Genomic DNA, 26,352 nt, shown 5'->3' with positions numbered 1-26,352 from the left:
ACCAAATCGGAAAGATAGGTAGGAGCAAGCCCATGTCATGCTTTGTAGGTTAGCAGTAAAACCTTGAAATCAGCCCTTGCCTTAACCTGTTAGGGCTAGGGGGCAGCATTTGCACGTCTGGATAAAAAAAATGTACCCGATTTAATCTGGTTACTAATCCTACCCAGTAACTACAATATGCATATACTTATTATATATGGATAGAAAACACTCTAAAGTTTCTAAAACTGTTTGAATGGTGTCTGTGAGTATAACAGAACTCATTTGGCAGGCAAAACCCTGAGACATTTTCTGACAGGAAGTGGATACCTGATGTGTTGTATTGACTTTAAACCTATCCCATTGAAAAACACAGGGGCTGAGGAATATTTTGGCACTTCCTATTGCTTCCACTAGATGTCACCAGCCTTTACAAAGTGTTTTGAGTCTTCTGGAGGGAGATCTGACCGAACAAGAGCCATGGAACGATGATGTCCCATTAGACACCTGGCGCGCAAGTTCATGTTGGGTACCCTCGTTCCAATACGTTATAAAAGAGTATGCATTCGTCCACCTTGAATATTATTCATGTTCTGGTTAAAAAGGCCCTAATGATTTATGCTATACAACGTTTGACATGTTTGAACGAACGGAAATATATTTTTTCCCCTCGTTCATGACGAGAAGTCCGGCTGGCTTAGATCATGTGCTAACAAGACGGAGATTTTTGGACATAAATGATGAGCTTTTTTGAACAAAACTACATTCGTTATGGACCTGTGATACCTGGAAGTGACATCTGATGAAGAGAATCAAAGGTAATGGATTATTTACATAGTATTTTCGATTTTAGATCTCCCCAACATGACGTCTAGTCTGTATCGCAACGCGTATTTTTCTGGGCGCAGTGCTCAGATTATTGCAAAGTGTGATTTCCCAGTAAGGTTATTTTTAAATCTGGCAAGTTGATTGCGTTCAAGAGATGTAAATCTATAATTCTTTAAATGACAATATAATATTTTACCAATGTTTTCTAATTTTAATTATTTAATTTGTGACGCTGACTTGACTGCCGGTTATTGGAGGGAAACGATTTCCTCAACATCAATGCCATAGTAAAACGCTGTTTTTGGATATAAATATGAACTTGATAGAACTAAAAATGCATGCATTGTCTAACATAATGTCCTAGGAGTGTCATCTGATGGAGATTGTAAAAGGTTAGTGCATCATTTTAGCTGGTTTTATGGTTTTGGTGACCCTGTCTTTGACTTGACAAAACATTACACACAACTCTTGTAAATGTACTGTCCTAACATACTCTAAATTTATGCTTTCGCCGTAAAACCTTTTTGAAATCGTAAAACGTGGTTAGATTAAGGAGATGTTTATCTTTCAAATGGTGTAAAATAGTTGTATTTTTGAAAAATTTGAATTTTGACATTTATTTGGATTCAAATTTGCCGCTCTTGAAATGCACCTGCTGTGGATGGAGTGCACCACGGGTGGCACGCTAGCGTCCCACCTAGCCCATAGAGGTTAACAGGAAGCCAGTGTAGGGAGGCTAGCACTGGAGTAATATAATCAAATTTTTTGGTTCTAGTCAGGATTCTAGCAGCCGTATTTAGCACTAACTGAAGTTTATTTAGTGCTTTATCCGGGTAGCCGGAAAGTAGAGCATTGCAGTAGTCCAGCCTAGAAGTAACAAAAGCATGGATTAATTTTTCTGCGTCATTTTTGGACAGAAAATTTCTGATTTTTGCAATGTTACGTAGATGGAAAAAAGCTGTCCTTGAAACAGTCTTGATATGTTCTTCAAAAGAGAGATCAGGGTCCAGAGTAACGCCGAGGTCCTTCACAGTTTTATTTGAGACGACTGTACAACCATCCAGATTAATTGTCAGATTCAACAGAAGATCTGTTTGTTTCTTGGGACCTAGAACAATCATCTCTGTTTTGTCCGAGTTTAAAAGTAGAAAGTTTGCAGCCATCCACTTCTTTATGTCTGAAACACAGGCTTCTAGCGAGGGCAATTTTGGGGCTTCACCATGTTTCATTGAAATGTACAGCTGTGTGTCGTCCGCATAGCAGTGAAATTTAACATTATGTTTTCGAATGACATCCCCAAGAGGTAAAATATATAGTGAAAACAATAGTGGTCCTAAAACGGAACCTTGAGGAACACCGAAATGTACAATTGATTTGTCAGAGGACAAACCATTCACAGAGACAAACTGATATCTTTCCGACAGATAAGATCTAAACCAGGCCAGAACTTGTCCATGTAGACCAATTTGGGTTTCCAATATCTCCAAAAGAATGTGGTGATCGATGGTATCAAAAGCGGCACTAAGATCTAGGAGCACGAGGACAGATGCAGAGCCTCGGTCTGACGTCATTAAAAGGTCATTTACCACCTTCACAAGTGCAGTCTCAGTGCTATGATGGGGTCTAAAACCAGACTGAAGCGTTTCGTATACATTGTTTGTCTTCAGGAAGGCAGTGAGTTGCTGTGCAACAGCTTTTTCAAAAATTTTGAGAGGAATGGAAGATTCGATATAGGCCGATAGTTTTTTATAATTTCTGGATCAAGATTCGGCTTTTTCAAGAGAGGCTTTATTACTGGCACTTTTAGTGAGCTTGGTACACATCCGGTGGATAGAGAGCCGTTTATTATGTTCAACATAGGAGGGCCAAGCACAGGAAGCAGCTCTTTCAGTAGTTTAGTTGGAATAGGGTCCAGTATGCAGCTTGAGGGTTTGGAGGCCATGATTATTTTCATCATTGCGTCAAGAGATATAGTACTAAAACACTTTAGTATCTCCCTTGATCCTAGGTCCTGGCAGAGTTCTGTAGACTCAGGACAATGGAGCTTTGGAGGAATACCCAGATTTAAAGAGGAGTCTGTAATTTGCTTTCTAATGATCATGATCTTTTCCTCGAAGAAGTTCATAAATTTATTACTGCTGAAGTGAAAGCCATCCTCCATTTGCGAAGGCTGCTTTGTAGTTAGCTTTGCGACAGTATCAAAAATAAATTTCGGATTGTTCTTATTTTCCTCAATTAAGTTGGAAAAATAGGATGATCGAGCAGCAGTGAGGGCTCTTCGATACTGCACGGTACTGTCTTTCCAAGCTAGTCGGAAGACTTCCAGTTTGGTGTGGCGCCATTTCCGTTCCAATTTTCTGGAAGCTTGCTTCAGAGCTCGTGTATTTTCTGTATACCAGGGAGCTAGTTTCTTATGATAGATGTTTTTAGTTTTTAGGGGTGCAACTGCATCTAGGGTATTGCGCAAGGTTAAATTGAGTTCCTCGGTTAGGTGGTTAACTGATTTTTGTCCTCTGACGTCCTTGGGTAGGCAGAGGCAGTCTGGAAGGGCATCAAGGAATCTTTGGGTTGTCTGAGAATTTATAGCACGACTTTTAATGCTCCTTGGTTGGGGTCTGAGCAGATTATTTGTTGCAATTGCAAACGTAATAAAATGGTGGTCCGACAGTCCAGGATTATGAGGAAAAACATTTAGATCCACAACATTTATTCCATGGGACAAAACTAGGTCCAGAGTATGACTGTGGCAGTGAGTAGGTTGAGAGACATGTTGGACAAAACCCACTGAGTCGATGATGGTTCCGAAAGCCTTTTGGAGTGGGTCTGTGGACTTTTCCATGTGAATGTTAAAGTCACCAAAAATTAGAATATTATCTGCTATGACTACAAGATCCGATAGGAATTCAGGGAACTCAGTGAGGAACACTGCATATGGCACAGGAGGCCTGTAAACAGTAGCTATAAAAAGTGAGTGAGTAGGCTGCATAGATTTCATGACTAGAAGCTCAAAAGACGAAAACGTCATTGTTTTTTTTTTTGTAAATTGAAATTTGCCATCGTAAATGTTAGCAACACCTCCGCCTTTGCCGGATGCACGGGGGGTATGGTTACTAGTGTAACCAGGGGTGAGGCCTCATTTAACACAGTAAATTCATCAGGCTTAAGCCATGTTTCAGTCAGGCCAATCACATCAAGATTATTATCAGTGATTAGTTCATTGACTATAACTGCCTTGGAAGTGAGGGATCTAACATTAAGTAACCCAATTTTGAGATGTGAGGTATCACAATCTCTTTCAATAATGGCAGGAATGGAGGAGGTCTTTATACTAGTGAGATTGCTAAAGCGAACACCGCCATTTTTAATTTTGCCCAACCTAGATCGAGGCACAGACACGGTCTCAATGGGGAAAGCTGAGCTGACTACGCTGACTGTGCTAGTGGCAGACTCCACTAAGCTGGCAGGCTGGCTAACAGCCTGCTGCCTGGCCTGCACCCTATTTCATTGTGGAGCTAGAGGAGTTAGAGCCCTGTCTATGTTCGTAGATAAGATGAGAGCACCCCTCCAGCTAGGATGGAGTCTGTCACTCCTCAACAGGCCAGGCTTGGTCCTGTTTGTGGGTGAGTCCCAGAAAGAGGGCCAATTATCTACAAATTCTATCTTTTGGGAGGGGCAGAAAACAGTTTTCAACCAGCGATTGAGTTGTGAGACTCTGCTGTAGAGCTCATCACTCCCCCCAACTGGGAGAGGGCCAGAGACAATTAATTGATGCCGACACATCTTTCTAGCTGATTTACACGCTGAAGCTATGTTGCGCTTGGTGACCTCTGACTGTTTCATCCTAACATCGTTGGTGCCGACGTGGATAACAATATCTCTACACTCTATACACTCGCCAGTTTTAGCTTTAGCCAGCACCGTCTTTAGATTAGCCTTAACGTCGGTAGCCCTGCCCCCTGGTAAACAGTGTATGATCGCTGGATGATTAGTTTTAAGTCTAATACTGCGGGTAATGGAGTCGCCAATGACTAGGGTTTTCAATTTGTCAGAGCTAATGGTGGGAGCCGTCGGCGTCTCAGACCCCACAACGGGAGGAGTATATAGTGTATACACACTATATACACACTAAATAAACGCCATATATACACTATACTAACACTATATACACACTATATATACACTATATACACACCATATACACACTATATACACACTATATACACACTATATATACACTATATACACACCATATACACACCATATACACACTATATACACACTATATACACACTACATATACACTATACACACTACATACACACTACATATACACTATACACACTATATACACACCATATACACACTATATACACACCATATACACACTATATACACACTATATACACACTATATACACACTATATACACACTATATACACACTATATACACACTCACTAGACTATACATACACACTATATACACACTCACTACACTATATATACACACTATATACATGCTATATACACACTCACTAGAATATATATACATACTATATACACACTATATATACACTATATACACACTATATACATACTATATTCACAATCACTAGACTATGTACACACTATATACACACTCACTAAACTATATATACACACTATATACACACTATATACACACTATGTACACACTATATACACACTCGCTAAACTATATATACACACTATATACACACACTCACTAGACTATATATACACACTATGTACACACTATATACACACTCACTAAACTTTATATGCACACTATATACACACTATATACACAGTATATACACACTCACTAAACTATATATACACACTATATACACACTATATACACACTCACTAGACTATATATACACACTATATACACACTATATATACACTCACTAGACTATATATATACACTATATATACACACTATATATACACACTATATATACACACTATATACATACTATTTACACACTATATACACACTATATACACACTATATACACACTATATACACTATATATATATATATATATACACTAACAAGACTATATATACACACATTAACTAGACTATATATACACACTATATACACACTCACTAGACTATATATACACTATATACACACTATATACACACTATATACACACTCACTAGACTATATATACACACTATATACACACTAACTAGACTGTATATACAAACTATATACACACTATATACACACTATATACACACTCACTAGACAATGTATACACACTATATACACACTATATACACACTAACTAGACTATATATACACACTATATACACATTCACTAGACTATATATACACACTATACACACACACATAACACACATGCAAATTACACACACACATTTTTAATCTCATCAAATGCCTAGTCACTTTACCCTGCCTTCATGTCCATATCTACCTCAAATACCTTATTATTACCTATCCTGATGTCTAGTCACTTTACCCTGCCTTCATGGCCACATCTACCTCAAATACCTTATTATTATCTATCCTGATGTCTAGTCACTTTACCCTGAATTCATGTACACATCTACCTCAAATACCTCCTACCTTTGCACATTGATCTAGGTCTGGTACTCCCTGTATATAGCTCCACATTGATCTGGTACTCCCTGTATATAGCTCCACATTGATCTGGTACTCCCTGTATATAGCTCCACATTGATCTGGTACTTCCTGTATATAGCTCCACATTGATCTGGTACTCCCTGTATATAGCTCCACATTGATCTGGTACTCCCTGTATATAGTTCCAAATTGATCTGGTACTGGTACTCCCTGTATATAGCTCCACATTGATCTGGTACTCCCTGTATATAGCTTCACATTCAAATCAAAATCAAAATCAAATAAAATGTATTTATATAGCCCTTCTTACATCAGCTGATATCTCAAAGCGCTGTACAGAAACCCAGCCTAAAACCCCAAACAGCAAAGTAATGCACGTGTAGATGCACGGTGGCTAGGAAAAACTCCCTAGAAAGGCCAAAACCTAGGAAGAAACCTAGAGAGGAACCAGGCTATGAGGGGTGGCCAGTCCTCTTCTGGCTGTGCCGGGTGGAGATTATAACAGAACATGGTCAAGATGTTCAAATGTTCATAAATGACCAGCATGGTCAAATAATAATAATCACAGTAGTTGTCGAGGGTGCAACAAGTCAGCACCTCAAGAGTAAATGTCAGTTGACTTTTCATAGCCGATCATTGAGAGTATCTCTACTGCTCCTGCTGTCTCTAGAGAGTTGAAAACAGCAGGTCTGGGACAGGTAGCACGTCCGGTGAACAGGTCAGGGTTCCATAGCCGCAGGAGCAGTAGCACGGCCAGGTGGACTGGGGTCAGCAAGGAGTCATCATGCCAGGTAGTCCTGAGGCATGGTCCTAGGGCTCAGGTCCTCCGAGAGAGAGAAAGAAAGAAAGAGAGAAAGAGAGAATTAAAGAGAGCATACTTAAATTTACACAGGACACCGGATAAGACAGGAGAAATACTCCAGATATAACAGACTGACCCTAGCCCCCGACACATAAACTACTGCAGCATAAATACTGGAGGCTGAGACAGGAGGGGTCAGGAGACACTGTAGCCCCATCCGATGATACCCCCGGACAGGGCCAAACAGGTAGGATATAACCCCACCCACTTTGCCAAAGCACAGCCCCCACACCACTAGAGGGATATCTTCAACCATCAACTTACCATCCTGAGACAAGGCCGAGTATAGCCCACAAAGATCACCACCACGGCACAACCCAAGGGGGTCGCCAACCCAGACAGGAAGACCACGTCAGTGACTCAGCCCACTCAAGTGACGCATCCCTCCTAGGGACGGCATGGAAGAACAACAGTAAGCCAGTGACTCAGCCCCTGTAATAGGGTTAGAGGCAGAGAATCCCAGTGGAGAGAGGGGAACCGGCCAGGCAGAGACAGCAAGGGCCGTTCTTTGCTCCAGAGACTTTCCGTTCACCTTCACACTCCTGGGCCAGACTACACTCAATCATAGGACCTACTGAAGAGATAAGTCCTCAGTAAAGACTTAAAAGGTTGAGACCGAGTCTACGTCTCTCACATGGGTAGGCAGACCATTCCATAAAAATTGAGCTCTATAGGAGAAAGCCCTGCCTCCAGCTGTTTGCTTAGAAATTCTAGGGACAATTAGGAGGCCTGTGTCTTGTGACGGTAGCGTACGTGTAGGTATGTACGGCAGGACCAAATCGGAAAGATAGGTAGGAGCAAGCCCATTGTAACGGGTGTCGTAGTGATTGGACCAAAATGCAGCGGGAGTGTGTATACTCATCTTCTTTTTATTAGGCAGAAAGAAGGAAAAACAAAACAAAACACATGTACACAAAAACAACGACAATAAACAGTCCTGTAAGGCTTACAGCTATACAAAGAACAACTACCCACAAAAGCCCCATGAAAAACACCCCTACTAAAAATGACCTTCAATTAGAGGCAACGAGGAACAGCTGCCTCCAATTGAAGGTCAAAACGATAAACTAGACATAGAAATAGAAAAACTAGAAAATAGAACATAAAAATACAAAACATAGAACACAACCCAAAAACCCCGACAACACAAAACAAACACACCCTTGCCACGTCCTGACCAAACAACAATAACAAATGACCACTTATACTGGTCAGGACGTGACACCCATGTAATGCTTTGTAGGTTAGCAGTAAAACCTTGAAATCAGCCCTTGCCTTAACAGGAAGCCAGTGTAGGGAGGCTAGCACTGGAGTAATATGATCACATCTTTTGGTTCTAGTCAGCATTCTAGCAGCCGTATTTAGCACTAACTGAAGTTTATTTAGTGCTTTATCCAGGTAGCCAGAAAGTAGAGCATTGCAGTAGTCCAACCTAGAAGTAACAAAAGCATGGATTAATTTTTCTGCATCATTTTTGTGCAGAACATTTTTGATTTTTGCAATGTTATGTAGATGGAAAAAAGCTGTCCTTGAAACAGTCTTGATATGTTTGTCACGTCCTGACCACAGTAAGATGTTATTTTCTATGGTAGAGTAGGTCAGGGCATGACAGGGGTGTTTATCTATGTTTTGTATTTCTATGTTCATGTTGTAGTTTTGTATTTCTACGTTGGTTTTGTTTGGGATGATCTCCAATTAGAGGCAGCTGGTCCTCGTTGTCTCTAATTGGAGATCATACTTAAGTAGGGTTTTTTTTCCCACCTGGATTTGTGGGAGATTATCTTTGAGTAGTGTATGTATGTTTCACCTCTGCGTCACGGTTTGTTGTTTTGTTTGGTTTGTTGTTTTTGTTAGTTCAGTTTATTGTTTATGTATTGCATAGTTTCACAGTGAAAATAAAATGTGGAACGACACACGCTGCACTTTGGTCCGCTTCTCCCTACGCCGACCGTGACAATGTTCTTCAAAAGAGATCAGGGTCCAGTGTAACGCCGAGGTCCTTCACAGTTTTATTTGAGACGACTGTACAACCATCAAGATTAATTGTCAGATTCAACAGAAGATCTCTTTGTTTCTTGGGACCTAGAACAAGCATCTCCTGTTTTGTCCGAGTTTAAAAGTAGAAAGTTTGCAGCCATCCACTTCCTTATGTCTGAAACACGGACTTCTAGCGAGGGCAATTTTGGGGCTTCACCATGTTTCATTGAAATGTACATTTCCGCATAGCAGTGAAATTTAACATTATGTTTTCGAATGACATCCCCAAGAGGTAAAATATATAGTGAAAACAATAGTGGTCCTAAAACGGAACCTTGAGGAACACCGAAATTTACAGTTAATTTGTCAGAGGACAAATCTTTCACAGAGACAAACTGATATCTATCTTTCTATTACTAACCTGTTCAACCTCTCTTTCATATCATCTGAGATCCTCAAAGGTTAGGAAGCTGCCGCGGTCATCCCCCTCTTCAAAGGAGGAGACACTCTAGACCCAAACTGTTACAGACCTATATTTTATTTTACCCTGCCTTTCTAAGGTCTTCGAAAGCCAAGTTAACCTGTTGAGGACAGACGTTCCGCTAGCGGAACCCCGTTCCGCCTGCGGAACCCCTAGCCAACAGCCAATGGCATCGCACGGCGCGAAATACAAAACCAACTAAAATACCACAATTCAATTTTCTCAAACAATCAACTATTTTACACCATTTTAAAGATAAGACTCTCGTTAATCTAACCACATTGTCCGATTTCAAAAAGGCTTTACAGCGAAAGCAATACATTAGATTATGTTAGGAGAGTACATAGACACAAATAATCACACAGCCATTTTCCAGCAAGCATATATGTCACATAAACCCAAACCACAGCTAAATGCAGCACTAACCTTTGATGAGCTTCATCAGATGACACTCCAAGGACATTATGTTATACAATACATGCATGTTTTGTTCAATGAAGTTCATATTTATATAAAAAAACTGCTTTTTACAATAGCATGTGATGTTCAGAACTAGCATACCCACCGAAAACTTCCGGTGAATTTACTAAATTACTCATGATAAACATTCACAAAATACATAACAAATATTTATCGGCCATCACGGCTAGCTATTTTGACATCCGACAACTTCGGGGTCACCTAAACTCAGAATTACTATTAGAAAATTTGGATTAACATTGCTGTTCTTCATCAGAATGCACTCCCAGGACTTCTACTTCAACAACAAATGTTGTTTTGGTTCCAAATAATCCATAGTTATATCCAAATACCTCCATTTTGTTCGTGCGTTCAGGTCACTATCCGAAGGGTAACGCGCGAGCGCATTTCGTGACAAAAAAATTCAAAATATTCCATTTCCGTACTTAGATGCAAAATCTATTTTTCTCGTAAAATAGCTGATAATATTCCAACCGGGCAACATTGTATTTATTCAAAGGCTGAAAGAAAAAAATTGAGAGGTCTTGTGAACGCGCATCTCCAGTCTCACTGTCCCCAGGCTGACCACTTACAAACTCTGCTGCTGTACTTTGCCCATTCCACTTTCTGGTGTCTTTAGAGAGCCAATGGAAGCCTTAGAAAGTGTCACGTTACAGCACAGATGATGTAATGTCGATAGAGATGCAACAGAAGGACAACAAATTGCAGACAGGGCACTTCCTGTATGGAATCTTCTCAGGTTTTGGCCTGCCATATGAGTTCTGTTATACTCATAGACACCATTCACACAGTTTTAGAAACTTTAGAGTGTTTTCTATCCAAATCTACTAATTATATACATATTCTAGTTTCTGGGCAGGAGTAGTAACCAGATTAAATCGGGTACGTTTTTTATCCGGCCGTGAAAATACTGCTCCCTATCCCAAAGAATTTAACAAACAAATCACCGACCATTTCGACTCCTGTCCCTCCGTCAAGGCTCCCATATAACGGGCCAACCTGACGATCGAGTTTCTGGAATGAGGAGGCCCTTCAGGGAGCATTCCAGCTAGCTCTGAGACCATCAAGGATGAGTTGAGGATGAGCCTGATGGACTCGATGAGCTCATCTCTCTCGCCATCCGCATTGACAACCATCTCCATGAGCGTCGGAGGGAGAGGGCAGGTAAGGCTGCATGCCCCATAACATCTGCTTCCTTGCCTTGTTCTCTTTCCCTGACTGCATCCCTTCCCAAGTCTATTCCAGAACCTGAACCCATGCAGCTCGGCCGGGTCCGTCTCTCTCCAGAAGAGAGGCAGCGGCGAATTAGCACCAGGAGCTTCCTATACGGTGGCAAGGTTGGTCACTTTGTCTCCACTTGTTCCCTTGTATCCACCAAAATTGGTGGTTCGGCGGTGGTGGGGGACATACTGTTGAGCCAAATCACCTGCTCGTCTCCCCCTGACCCCTGCTTGACAGCTCCCCCGTGTGGAAGAGCCAGGCCTTTTCTCTGCCTACTCTCATCGACTCGGGCGCTGAAGAGAGTTTCCTGGACCGTGGTGTTGTTACCCAATTGGGCCTGGACACTGTTCCACTCAATTCACCCCTCGATGCCAATGCTCTCAATGGACAGCTCCTCGCCCGTGTCTGGTAGAGAACTGTCCCTGTCATCCTGCATCTCTCTGGAAACCACCAGAAAATGATCAGTTTCCACATAATCGACTGCCCTCACTCTCCCCTGGTTCTTGGCCATCAATGGTTAAAGCTGCACAAACCTCAGATCGACTGGACCGCCAGAAGGGTAACCACTTGTAGTTCATTTTGTCACTCTAATTGTCTACATTCTGCCCTTGCCGCTGCCTTATCTGTGCCCCAGTCCATTCGAGTCCCAGTCCCCAGTCCTCCTGACCTGTCATCAGTTCCTCCAGAGTATCACGATCTAGCTCCTGTGTTCAGCAAGCACCACTTCCTGTCTCTGCCGCCTTATCGGCCATACGACTGCGCTATTGACCTCCAGCCTGGAGCTCCTCTCCCCTGTAACCGGTTGTATAACCTCTCTCGCCCCAAACACAAGGCTATGGAGGGGAACATCCAGGATTCCCTGGCTGTAGGTCTTATCAGGACTTCTTCCTCTCCTGTGGTTGCTGTTTTTTTATTTGTAAATAAGAAGGATGTGTCACTGAGGCCGTGCATAGACTTCCGTGGGCTGAACAATATCACAGTGAAGAAAAATTATCCTTTGCCACTCTTCAGCTCGGCTTTTGCCCCCCTCCATGGTGCCACGGTGTTCACCGAACTCGACCTTCTGAATGCCTACCAACTTGTTCGCATCAGAGAAGGGGACGAGTGGAACAACTGTGTTGAACACACCACTTGGCCACTGAGTATTTGGTAATGCCTTTTGGTCTTACGCCCCTGCTGTTTTCCAGAACCTAGTCAATGATGTGCTGATGGATGTGATTGGATACGGGCCTGATGAGCGCTGCCAGGGGCCCCGCCGTCACATTCTGGAACCCTCACTCTTACGGGATTTCCATACCTTACACCCAGATAAGCCAGGTGGTGCCTTTCGGGGGGGGGGGGGGGGTTCTCCCCTCTCTCTCTGTGTGGGTGTGTCTAGTTGTGCGAGTGGAGACAGGTGTGCTGGAGACAGAGCAGATCCCCACCAGCTGCAACCTGTTCAGACTTCTCCTCCATCCCTCAGCAGGCTTCAATATACCACAGTACAGAGTTTCCCTGCCTCAGCAGGCTTCAAGACACCACAGTTCAGAGTTGTCCTCCCTCTCCAGGCTGCAAGACATCACATTACAGAGACCCCCTCCCTCCCTCAGCAGGCCTAAAGACATCACACTACAGTGTTCTCCTCCCTATGCAGGCTTCAATACAACAAATAACTACATTTCCCAGCCTCCCTCAGGACGTTTCAAGACTCACTGTACAGAGTTCTCCTTCCTCCCTCAGAATGCTTCAACTTTTCCACTGTTCATGGTTCTTCTCTCTCAGCAGGTTTCAAGACACCGCCGTTCAGGGTTGTCCTCCCGTCCCTCAGCATGCTTCAAGACACCACAGTACAGAGTTTCCCTCTCTCAGTAGGCTTCAAGACACCACAGTACAGAGTTTCCCTCCCTCAGAAGGCTTCAAGACACCACAGTACATAGATCGCCTCCCCCCCTCAGCAGGCTTCAAGAGAGTACAGATACATTTTAACTCCCTCAGCAGGCTTCAAGACACCACAGTACAGAGTTCTCCTCCCTCCCTCAGCAGGCTTCAATACACCACAGTACAGAGTTCCCGTCCCTCAGCAGGCTTCAAGACAGAACAGATATACTTTAACTCCCTCAGCAAGCTTGAAGACAGCACAATACAGAGTTATCCCCCCTCCCTTAGCCTGTTGGGTCTAGGGGGCAGCATTTGCACGTCTGGATAAAAAAAATGTACCCGATTTAATCTGGTTACTAATCCTACCCAGTAACTAGAATATGCATATACTTATTATATATGGATAGAAAACACTCTAAAGTTTCCAAAACTGTTTGAATGGTGTCTGTGAGTATAACAGAACTCATTTGGCAGGCAAAACCCTGAGACATTTTCTGACAGGAAGTGGATACCTGATGTGTTGTATTGATTTTAAACCTATCCCATTGAAAAACACAGGGGTTTAGGAATATTTTGGCACTTCCTATTGCTTCCACTAGATGTCACCAGCCTTTACAAAGTGTTTTGAGTCTTCTGGAGGGAGATCTGACCGAACAAGAGCCATGGAACGGTGATGTCCCATTAGACACCTGGCGCGCTACTTCATGTTGGGTACCCTCGTTCCAATACGTTATAAAAGGCTATGCATTCGTCCACCTTGAATATTATTCATGTTCTGGTTAAAAAAGGCCCTAATGATTTATGCTATACAACGTTTGACATGTTTGAACGAACGGAAATATTTTTTTCCCCTCGTTCATGACGAGAAGTCCGGCTGGCTTACATCATGTGCTAACGAGACGGAGATTTTTGGACATAAATGATGAGCTTTTTTGAACAAAACTACATTCGTTATGGACCTGTGATACCTGGAAGTGACATCTGATGAAGAGAATCAAAGGTAATGGATTATTTACATAGTATTTTCGATTTTAGATCTCCCCAACATGACGTCTAGTCTGTATCGCAACGCGTATTTTTCTGGGCACAGTGCTCAGATTATTGCAAAGTGTGATTTCCCAGTAAGGTTATTTTTAAATCTGGCAAGTTGATTGCGTTCAAAAGATGTAAATCTATAATTCTTTAAATGACAATATAATATTTTACCAATGTTTTCTAATTTTAATTATTTAATTTGTGACGCTGACTTGACTGCCGGTTATTGGAGGAAACGATTTCCTCAACATCAATGCCATAGTAAAACGCTGTTTTTGTATATAAATATGAACTTGATAGAACTAAAAATGCATGCATTGTCTAACATAATGTCCTAGGAGTGTCATCTGATGGAGATTGTAAAAGGTTAGTGTATCATTTTAGCTGGTTTTATGGTTTTGGTGACCCTGTCTTTGACTTGACAAAACATTACACACAACTCTTGTAAATGTACTGTCCTAACATACTCTAAATTTATGCTTTCGCCGTAAAACCTTTTTGAAATCGTAAAACGTGGTTAGATTAAGGAGATGTTTATCTTTCAAATGGTGTAACATAGTTGTATTTTTGAAAAATTTGAATTTTGACATTTATTTGGATTCAAATTTGCCGCTCTTGAAATGCACCTGCTGTTGATGGAGTGCACCACAGGTGGCACGCTAGCGTCCCACCTAGCCCCAAGAGGTTAGCAGGCTTCAATATACCCCAGTACAGAGTTCCCATCTCTCAGCAGGCTTCAATACACCACAGTACAGAGTTTCCCTCCCTCAGAAGGCTTCAAGACACCACAGTACATAGATCGCCTCCCCCCCTCAGCAGGCTTCAAGAGAGTACAGATACATTTTAACTCCCTCAGCAAGCTTGAAGACACCACAGTACAGAGTTCATCTCCCTGTCTCAGCAGGCCTTAATACACTGCAGTTCAGAGTTGTCCTCCCTCTCCAGGCTGCAAGACACCACATTACAGAGACCCCCTCCCTCCCTAAGCAGGCTTCAATACAACAAGTAACTACATTTCCCAGCCTCCCTCAGGAGGTTTCAAGACCCCACTGTACAGAGTTCTCCTCCCGTCCCTCAGCATGCTTCAAGACACCACAGTACAGAGTTTCCCTCTCTCAGTAGGCTTCAAGACACCACAGTACAGAGTTTCCCTCCCTCAGAAGGCTTCAAGACACCACAGTACATAGATCGCCTCCCCCCCTCAGCAGGCTTCAAGAGAGTACAGATACATTTTAACTCCCTCAGCAAGCTTGAAGACACCACAGTACAGAGTTCATCTCCCTGTCTCAGCAGGCCTTAACCTGTTGGGTCTAGGGGGCAGCATTTGCACGTCTGGATAAAAAAAATGTACCCGATTTAATCTGGTTACTAATCCTACCCAGTAACTAGAATATGCATATACTTATTATATATGGATAGAAAACACTCTAAAGTTTCCAAAACTGTTTGAATGGTGTCTGTGAGTATAACAGAACTCATTTGGCAGGCAAAACCCTGAGACATTTTCTGACAGGAAGTGGATACCTGATGTGTTGTATTGACTTTAAAGCTATCCCATTGAAAGACACAGGGGTTTAGGAATATTTTGGCACTTCCTATTGCTTCCACTAGATGTCACCAGCCTTTACAAAGTGTTTTGAGTCTTCTGGAGGGAGATCTGACCGAACAAGAGCCATGGAACGGTGATGTCCCATTAGACACCTGGCGCGCTACTTCATGTTGGGTACCCTCGTTCCAATACGTTATAAAAGGCTATGCATTCGTCCACCTTGAATATTATTCATGTTCTGGTTAAAAAAGGCCCTAATGATTTATGCTATACAACGTTTGACATGTTTGAACGAACGGAAATATATTTTTTCCCCTCGTTCATGACGGAAGTCCGGCTGGCTTACATCATGTGCTAACGAGACGGAGATTTTTGGACATAAATGATGAGCTTTTTTGAACAAAACTACATTCGTTATGGACCTGTGATACCTGGAAGTGACATCTGATGAAGAGAATCAAAGGTAATGGATTATTTACATAGTATTTTCGATTTTAGATCTCCCCAACATGACGTCTAGTCTGTATCGCAACGCGTATTTTTCTGGGCACAGTGCTCAGATTATTGCAAAGTGTGATTTCCCAGTAAGGTTATTTTTAAATCTGGCAAGTTGATTGCGTTCAAAAGATGTAAATCTATAATTCTTTAAATGACAATATAATATTTTAACAATGTTTTCTAATTTTAATTATTTAATTTATGACGCTGACTTGACTGCCGGTTATTGGAGGGAAACGATTTCCTCAACATCAATGCCATAGTAAAACGCTGTTTTTGTATATAAATATGAACTTGATAGAACTAAAAATGCATGCATTGTCTAACATAATGTCCTAGGAGTGTCATCTGATGGAGATTGTAAAAGGTTAGTGTATCATTTTAGCTGGTTTTATGGTTTTGGTGACCCTGTCTTTGACTTGACAAAACATTACACACAACTCTTGTAAATGTACTGTCCTAACATACTCTAAATTTATGCTTTCGCCGTAAAACCTTTTTGAAATCGTAAAACGTGGTTAGATTAAGGAGATGTTTATCTTTCAAATGGTGTAACATAGTTGTATTTTTGAAAAATTTGAATTTTGACATTTATTTGGATTCAAATTTGCCGCTCTTGAAATGCACCTGCTGTTGATGGAGTGCACCACAGGTGGCACGCTAGCGTCCCACCTAGCCCCAAGAGGTTAATACACTGCAGTTCAGAGTTGTCCTCCCTCTCCAGGCTGCAAGACACCACATTACAGAGACCCCCTCCCTCCCTAAGCAGGCTTCAATACAACAAGTAACTACATTTCCCAGCCTCCCTCAGGAGGTTTCAAGACCCCACTGTACAGAGTTCTCCTCCCGTCCCTCAGCATGCTTCAAGACACCACAGTACAGAGTTTCCCTCTCTCAGTAGGCTTCAAGACACCACAGTACAGAGTTTCCCTCCCTCAGAAGGCTTCAAGACACCACAGTACATAGATCGCCTCCCCCCCTCAGCAGGCTTCAAGAGAGTACAGATACATTTTAACTCCCTCAGCAGGCTTCAAGACACCACAGTACAGAGTTCTCCTCCCTCCCTCAGCAGGCTTCAATACACCACAGTACAGAGTTCCCGTCCCTCAGCAGGCTTCAAGACAGAACAGATATACTTTAACTCCCTCAGCAAGCTTGAAGACAGCACAATACAGAGTTATCCCCCCTCCCTTAGCAGGCTTCAATATACCCCAGTACAGAGTTCCCATCTCTCAGCAGGCTTCAATACACCACAGTACAGAGTTTCCCTCTCAGCAGGCTTCAATACACCACAATACAGAGTTTCCCTCCTTCAGCAGGCTTCAAGACACCACAGTATAGACCTCTCCTCCCTCCCTCAGCAGGCTTCAATACACCACAGTACAGAGTTTCCCTCTCAGCAGGCTTCAATATACCACAATACAGAGTTTCCCTCCTTCAGCAGGCTTCAAGACACCACAGTACATATTTATCCTCATTCCTCAGAAAGCTTCAAGACACCACAGTACAGAGTCCCCCTCTTTCAGCAGGCTTCAAGATACCATAGTGCAGAGTTCTCCTCCCTCCCTCAGCAGTCCTAAAGACACCACAGTACAGAGTTATCCTATTTCTCTCAGTAGGCTTCAATACACCACAGTACAGAGTTCCCATCTCTCAGCAGGCTTCAATACACCACAGTACAGAGTTTCCCTCTCAGCAGGCTTCAATACACCACAATACAGAGTTTCCCTCCTTCAGCAGGCTTCAAGACACCACAGTATAGTCCTCTCCTCCCTCCCTCAGCAGGCTTCAAGACACCACAGTAAGGAGTTACCGTCCCTCAGCAGGCTTCAAGACACCACAGTACAGCGTTACCGTCCCTCAGAAGGCTTCAAGATACCACAGAGGTCTTACTGTGGGACTGGAGAACACAGAAGGTAATGGTAGGCCCACACAGAGTGGTTAAACTCCTGGATACAGACAGGGAAACTTCTGTCATGGTGACGTACAGAGTTCACTTCGCTGCTCTCGCAGGATAGCGTAGCAGGCTTCAGAACACTGTAAATCCATGATGTAATCTGTTGTATATCACATACTGAGAGTGGTTGGAGAGCAGAGCTCCACCAGAGGACTGGAGAGGAGTCAGAGTGAATGATGTGTTGATGAGGTTAATGGAGGGGTTCCCACACACATTTGGTGGAAACAAGAGTATGATAAATGTTTCCCTCTTTTGAATATTACTCATGTTTATGACAAAAATGGAAGCAGCTGCAATCAGATCTTATCAGAAGAATAATAATGTCTATTTGTTTGGATTTCATTCTTGAATCTCTTGTTTTTTACTTGGTATGGTTAACATACCCTTTTCATACACCAAGGTGTGAGTGCCATTTCACAGGTATCCTATTGGTTAGAGCGTTGAGCCAGTAACCAAAAGGTTACTAGATCGAATCCCCAAGCTGTTGTTCTGCCCCTGAACAAGGCAGTTAACCCATTGTTCCTAGGCCGTCATTGAAAATAAGAATTTGTTCCTAACTGACTTGACTAGTTAAATTTAAAAAAGTCAAAATGTAATACGTCCTCCATCCTTCTTTAATGAACTGGTATGTTTTTCATTCCATTTGATTTACTGTGGCTACATTCTCTCATTTGCTTGAGAAAGACATCAACATCTATTGCTTAAAAGCTCTTTCATTTAGCTAGTGAATACATTTCTCCTATACCTCTGTGTGATGTCAGTACTGAGGGTTTCTCTCTACTCCCAGGGCAGTAACATTCAGCTGTAGTATGTTTCTCTCTACTTCCCAGGGCAGTAACATTCAGCTGTAGTATGTTTCTCTCTACTTCCAGGGCAGTAACATTCAGCTGTAGTATGTTTCTCTCTACTCCCAGGGCAGTAACATTCAGCTGTAGTATGTTTCTCTCTACTCCCAGGGCAGTAACATTCAGCTGTAGTATGTTTCTCTCTACTCCCAGGGCAGTAACATTCAGCTGTAGTATGTTTCTCTCTACTCCCAGGGCAGTAACATTCAGCTGTAGTATGTTTCTCTCTACTCCCAGGGCAGTAACATTCAGCTGTAGTATGTTTCTCTCTACTCCCAGGGCAGTAACATTCAGCTGTAGTATGTTTCTCTCTACTCCCAGGGCAGTAACATTCAGCTGTAGTATGTTTCTCTCTACTCCCAGGGCAGTAACATTCAGCTGTAGTATGTTTCTCTCTACTCCCAGGGCAGTAACATTCAGCTGTAGTATATGTTTTTCTCTACTTCCAGGGCAGTAATATTCAGCTGTAGTATATGTTTCTCTCTACTCCCAGGGCAGTAACATTCAGCTGTAGTATGTTTCTCTCTACTCCCAGGGCAGTAACATTCAGCTGTAGTATGTTTCTCTCTACTTCCAGGGCAGTAACATTCAGCTGTAGTATCTGTTTTTCTCTACTTCCAGGGCAGTAACATTCAGCTGTAGTATGTTTTTCTCTACTTCCAGGGCAGTAACATTCAGCTGTAGTATCTCTTTCTCTCTACTTCGAGGGCAGTAACATTCAGCTGTAAAGCTGCTTCAGAAAGAGCCATGTCCCTTTCACGCTCAACAAATTACAGCTAATCTGTCTCCTGAGCCCATTTGTTCCTGGTTTTGAGGTGTATTTTTATGTGTACCATATTAAAACCAGAGTGACTCAGTAATCTGAAAGTTCTTTAACTCAGCAGGGGAATCAGGAGGCTTGATAGAATCATTATTTTTTCCACGTTGTTGTGTTACAGCCTGAGTGGGGTACTAAGCTGACGTGTGTTTTAAGATGGTCATGTAAATACAATATTTGATTTATATTTTTCTATATATTTGATAAAATATTGAATTTGGTCTTTACTATTTTAGCCGTTAGATACAGTGCCTTGCGAAAGTATTCGGCCCCCTTGAACTTTTCGACCTTTTGCCACATTTCAGGCTTCAAACATAAAGATATAAAACTGTAATTTTTTTGTGAAGAATCAACAACAAGTGGGACACAATCATGAACTGGAATGAAATTTATTGGATATTTCAAACTTTTTTAACAAATAAAAAACTGAAAAATTGGGCGTGCAAAATTATTCAGCCCCTTTACTTTCAGTGCAGCAAACTCTCTCCAGAAGTTCAGTGAGGATCTCTGAATGATCCAATGTTGACCTAAATGAATAATGATGATAAATAGAATCCACCTGTGTGTAATCAAGTCTCCGTATAAATGCACCTGCTCTGTGATAGTCTCAGAGGTCCGTTTAAAGCGCAGAGAGCATCATGAAGAATAAGGAATACACCAGGCAGGTCCGAGATACTGTTGTGGGGAAGTTTAAAGCCGGATTTGGATACAAAAAGATTTCCCAAGCTTTAAACATCCCAAGGAGCACTGTGCAAGGGATAATATTGAAATGGAAGGAGTATCAGACCACTGCAAATCTACGAAGACCCGGCCGTCCCTCTAAACTTTCAGCTCATACAAGGAGAAGACTGATCAGAGATGCAGCCAAGAGGCCCATGATCACTCTGGATGAACTGCAGAGATCTACAGCTGAGGTGGGAGACTCTGTCCATAGGACAACAATCAGTCGTATACTGCACAAATCTGGCCTTTATGGAAGAGTGGCAAGAAGAAAGCCATTTCTTAAAGATATCCATAAAAAGTGTTGTTTAAAGTTTGCCACTAGCCACCTGGGAGACACACCAAACATGTGGAAGAAGGTGCTCTGGTCAGATGAAACCAAAATCGAACTTTTTGGCAACAATGCAAAACGTTATGTTTGGCGTAAAAAGCAACACAGCTCATCACCCTGAACACACCATCCCCACTGTCAAACATGGTGGTGGCAGCATCATGGTTTGGGCCTGCTTTTCTTCAGCAGGGGCAGGGAAGATGGTTAAAATTGATGGGAAGATGGATGGAGCCAAATACAGGACCATTCTGGAAGAAAACCTGATGGAGTCTGTAAAAGACCTGAGACTGGGACGGAGATTTGTCTTCCAACAAGACAATGATCCAAAACATAAAGCAAAATCTACAATGGAATGGTTCACAAATAAACATATCCAGGTGTTAGAATGGCCAAGTCAAAGTCCAGACCTGAATCCAATCGAGAATCTGTGGAAAGAACTGAAAACTGCTGTTCACAAACGCTCTCCATCCAACCTCACTGAGCTCGAGCTGTTTTGCAAGGAGGAATGGGCAAAAATGTCAGTCTCTCGATGTGCAAAACTGATAGAGACATACCCCAAGCGACTTACAGCTGTAATCGTAGCAAAAGGTGGCGCTACAAAGTATTAACAACCTCTTGAGGATACCCTAGGATAGGGGGCGCCACAGCGCATTTTGAAAAAATAATATAATTGTTTGATTTGGATAGAAAACACCTAAAAGTTTCTAAAACTGTTTGAATGGTGTCTGTGAGTATAACAGAACTCATATGGCAGGCAAAAACCTGAGAAGATTCCAAACAGGAAGTACCCTCTCTGACCATTTCAACCAACTCCATAAGCAAAGAAGAAAATGCGCACCCAGAAGCGGCAATCCTAGTGGCTGGGGACTTTAATGCAGGGAAACTTTAATCAGTTTTACCAAATTTTTACCAGAATGTCAAATATGCAACCTGAGAAAAAAATCCTAGACTACCTTTACTCCACACATAGAGATGCATATAAAGCTCTCCCCCACCCTCCATTTGGCAAATCTGACCATAATTCTATCCTTCTGATTCCTGCTTAGTGGTTCGAGCGTTAAACTAGTAACCGAAAGGTTGCTAGATCGAATCCCTAATCGCTGAACAAGGCAGTTAACCCACTGTTCCTAGGCCATCATTGCAAATACGAATTTGCCTAGTTAAATAAAAAAATAAAAACCAGTGACTCGCTCAATACGGAAGTGGTCGGATGCTACACTACAGGACTGTTTTGCCAGCACACACTGGAATAGGTTCCGGGATTCACCCAATGGCATTGAGGAGTACACCACCTCAGTCATCGGTTTCATCAATAAGTGCATTGATGACATCGTCCCCACAGTGACTGTACATACATATCCCAAACAGAAGCTATGGATTACTGGCAACATCCGCTAAAGGCAAGAGCTAACGTTTTTAAGGAGCGGGAGACTAATCCGGACGCTTATAAGAAATCCCGCTATGCCCTAAAATAAACCATCAAACATGCAAAGCGTCAATACAGGACTAAGATTGAATCCTACTACACCGGCTCTGATGCACGTCGGATGTGGCAGGGCTTGAAAACTATTATGGACTACAAAGGGAAACCCAGACGCAAGCTGCCCAGTGATGCGAGCCTACCAGACGAGCTAAATGCCTTTTATGCTCGCTTCGAGGCAAGCAACACTGAAGCATGCATGAGCGCACCAGCTGTTCTGGATGACTGTGTGATAACGCTCTCCATAGCCTATGTGAACAAAAACTTTAAACAGGTCAACATTCACAAAGACGCTGGGCCAGACGGATTACCAGGATGTGTACTCAAAGCATGCGCGGACCAGCTGTCAAGTTTCTTCACTGACATTTTCAACCTTCAACCTCTTCCTGACCGAGTCTATACCTACATGTTTAGAGTAGACCACCATAGTCCCTGTGCCGAAGTAAGCGACAGTAACCTGCCTAAATGATTACCACCCTGTGGCACTCACGTCGGTAGCCATGAAGTGCTTTATTAGAATGGTCAAGGCTCACATCAACAGCATACCCCCGAACACCCTAGACCCACTCCAATTAGCATACTGCCCCAATAGATCCACAGATGATGCAATCTCAATTGCACTCCACAAAGGCCCTTTCTCACCTGGACAAAAGGAACACCTATGTGAGAATGTTGTTCGTTGACTACAGCTCAGCGTTCAACACAGTAGTGCCAATGAAGCTCATCACTAAGCTAAGAAGTCTGGGACTAAACATCTCCCTCTGAAACTGGATCCTGGACTTCCTGACGGGCCGCCCCCAGGTGGTGAGGGTAGGTATCAACACATCTGCCATGCTGATCCTCAACACTGGGGCCCCTCAGGGGTGTGTACTTAGTCCCCTCCTTTATTCCCTGTTCACTCACGACTGAGTGGCAAAACTTGACTCCAACACCATCATTAAGTTTGCTGACGACACAACAGTGATAGGCCTGATTACCGACAACGATGAGACGGCCTATTGTGAGGAGGTCAGAGAATTGACAGTGTGGTGTCAGGACAACAACCTCTCCCTCATTGTGAGCAAGACAAAGGAGCTGATCGTGGACTACAGGCCCACATTCTCATCAACGGGGCTGTAGTGGAGCGGGTTGAGAGTTTCAAGTTCCTTGGGTGTCCACATCACCAACAAACTATCATGGTCCAAACATACCAAGATAGTTGTGAACAGGGCGTGACAAAACCTTATCCCCCTCAGGCGACTGAAAAGATTTGGCATGGGTCCCCAGGTTCTACAGCTGCCCCATTTAGAGCATTCCTGACCGGTTGCATGACCACCTGGTATTGCAACTGCTCGGCACCTGACCGTAAGGCGCTACATAGGGTAATGCAAACGGCCCAGTACATCACTGGGGCCAAGCTTCCTGCCATCCAGGACCTAATATGATAGACGTTGTCAGAGGAAAGCCCATAAAATTGTCAGAGATTCCAGTCAACTAAGTCATAGACTGTTCTCTCTGCTACCGCACGGCAAACGGTACTAGAGAACAAAGTCTAGGACCAAAAGGCTCCTCAACAGCTTCTACCCCCAAGCCATCAGACTGCTGAAAAATTAATAAAATCGCCACCGGACAATTTACATTGACCCCCCCCCCCCTTTTGTACACTGCTGCCACTCTCTGTTTATTATCTATGCATAGTCATTTCATCCTCACCTACATGTACAAATTACCTCAACTAACCTGTACCCCCACACACTGACTTGGTACCGGTACCCCCTGTATATAGCCTCCACATTGACTCTGTACCGGTACCCCCTGTATATAGCCTCCACATTGACTCTGTACCGTAATACCCCCTGTATATAGCCTCCACATTGAATCTGTACCGGTACCCCCCTGTATATAGCCTCCACATTGACTCTGTACCGGTACCCCCCTGTATATAGCCTCCACATTGACTCTGTACCGGTACCCCCTGTATATAGCCTCGTTATTGTATTACTTTTTATTATAACTTTTTATTTTAGTCTACTTGGTCAATATTTTCTTAACTCTTCTTGAACTGCACTGTTGGTTAAGGGCTTGTAAGTAAGCATTTCACGGTAAAGTCTCCACTTGTTGTATTCGGCACATGTGACAAATAAAGTTTGATTTGATACAGGCGTCCTTCCTAACGCAGTTATCTGAGAGGAAGGAAACTGCTCAGGGATTTCACCATAATGATAATGGTGACTTTTAAACAGTTGCAGAGTTTAATGGGTGTGATATGAGAACTGAGGATGGATCAACAACATTGTAGTTACTCCACAATACTAAAATAAAATTATTCCAAAGCATGCATCCTGTTTACAACAGCACTAAAGTAATACTGCTACAAAATGTGGCGAAGCAATTAACTTTTTGTCCTGAATACAAAGTGTTATGTTCGGGGCAAATCCAATAGAACATATATATATGAGTAACACTCTCCATATTTTCACGCATAGTGGTGCATTTAATAAATAAAGATCTTTAGGGTTACGGTATATTTTGGAGTGTTATACATTTTCATAAACAATGTGGGAATGTGTCATGTTATGGGAATGCTTGTAATCGTTGAGGATGGGAGTTTTTCAGGATAAAAAAAAGAAACAGAATGTATCTAAGCACAAGCAGTATTCTATAGGAAAACCTGGTTCAGTCTGCTTTCCACCAGACACTGGGAGATTAATTCACCTTTCAGCAGGACAATAACCTAAAACACATGGCCAAATCTATTTAATAAGATTTTAATTATAATAGAATCTAATCTAAACTTCAAGTGCTTCAGTCCATTCCTCTCTAGCCATGGATGATGTGGTTATGATGATATGAAAAAAGGTTATGGGTTTGCATCTAAAATGACACCCTACTCTCAGAGCTCTGGTCAAAGTAGTGCACTAAGAATAGGGCGCCATTTGGTATAACGTCTCACTGTGGACTGCTGTCTCTATATGTCCCAGGGCTTCTGATATCAGGCACTATGCATGCAATATGTATGTCTTTTTAATATTTAATAACATCACCCTCTGTCTGTCAGTTCTTTATAATGACAGCCAATGACCTCTGACCTTTAATAAACTCAATTGACATGAAGCATTAGACAGGGAACTGGGTCTTCGCTTTACTGATTTAGAAATGAAAATATTAGCATTTATATTTGGTTTGATATGAGGTTTGGAGGTTGCCTGGCTAAAATGGCAAGACTCAGCTCATGGTCTGGTGTAAGCCAGGCTAGCTGGAGGCTCATTGGTTCCTTTAGCTCTTGAGGAGTCTGGTTCTTGTGGTGGAGTGTAGTTGCTGTGGTGTGTAGTTTTTGTCGTGGAGTGGAGTTGTTGTCGTGGAGTGGAGTTGTTGTCGTAGAGTGTAGTTGTTGTCGTGGAGTGTAGTTGTTGTCGTTGTCGTGGACCACTCAGCCCCTACCCAGATGGTCATGCGCCATAGTAATTTTATCTCTCTCTCTAACTACTCTCTCCTCTTCCATCCTATAATCCATCCCCTCTGCTAAATCCTTCTCCCTTCTGTCTCCTGATTTTGCCTCTACAACCCTACTCTCCTCCCTTTCCGCATCCTATGACTCACACTGTCTCCTTTCCTCCCGGCTGGCTTGGCCCTCCCCTCCTACTCCGTGGCTGAGTGACTCATTGCGAGCTTACGGAACAGGGCTGCAGGCAACTGAGAGAAAATGAGGAAAAACTAAACTTCCGGAGGACCTATCATTCTTCCATTCCATCCTCTCTACCTTCTCTTCCTCTGTACTCTCTGTTAAAGCCACTTTCTACCACTCTAAATTTCAAGCT

The sequence above is a fragment of the Salmo salar genome, chromosome ssa13 (assembly GCF_905237065.1).
Source record: "Salmo salar chromosome ssa13, Ssal_v3.1, whole genome shotgun sequence".
NCBI classification, from domain to species: Eukaryota; Metazoa; Chordata; class Actinopteri; order Salmoniformes; family Salmonidae; genus Salmo; species Salmo salar.
This window is presented reverse-complemented; position numbering follows the sequence as displayed.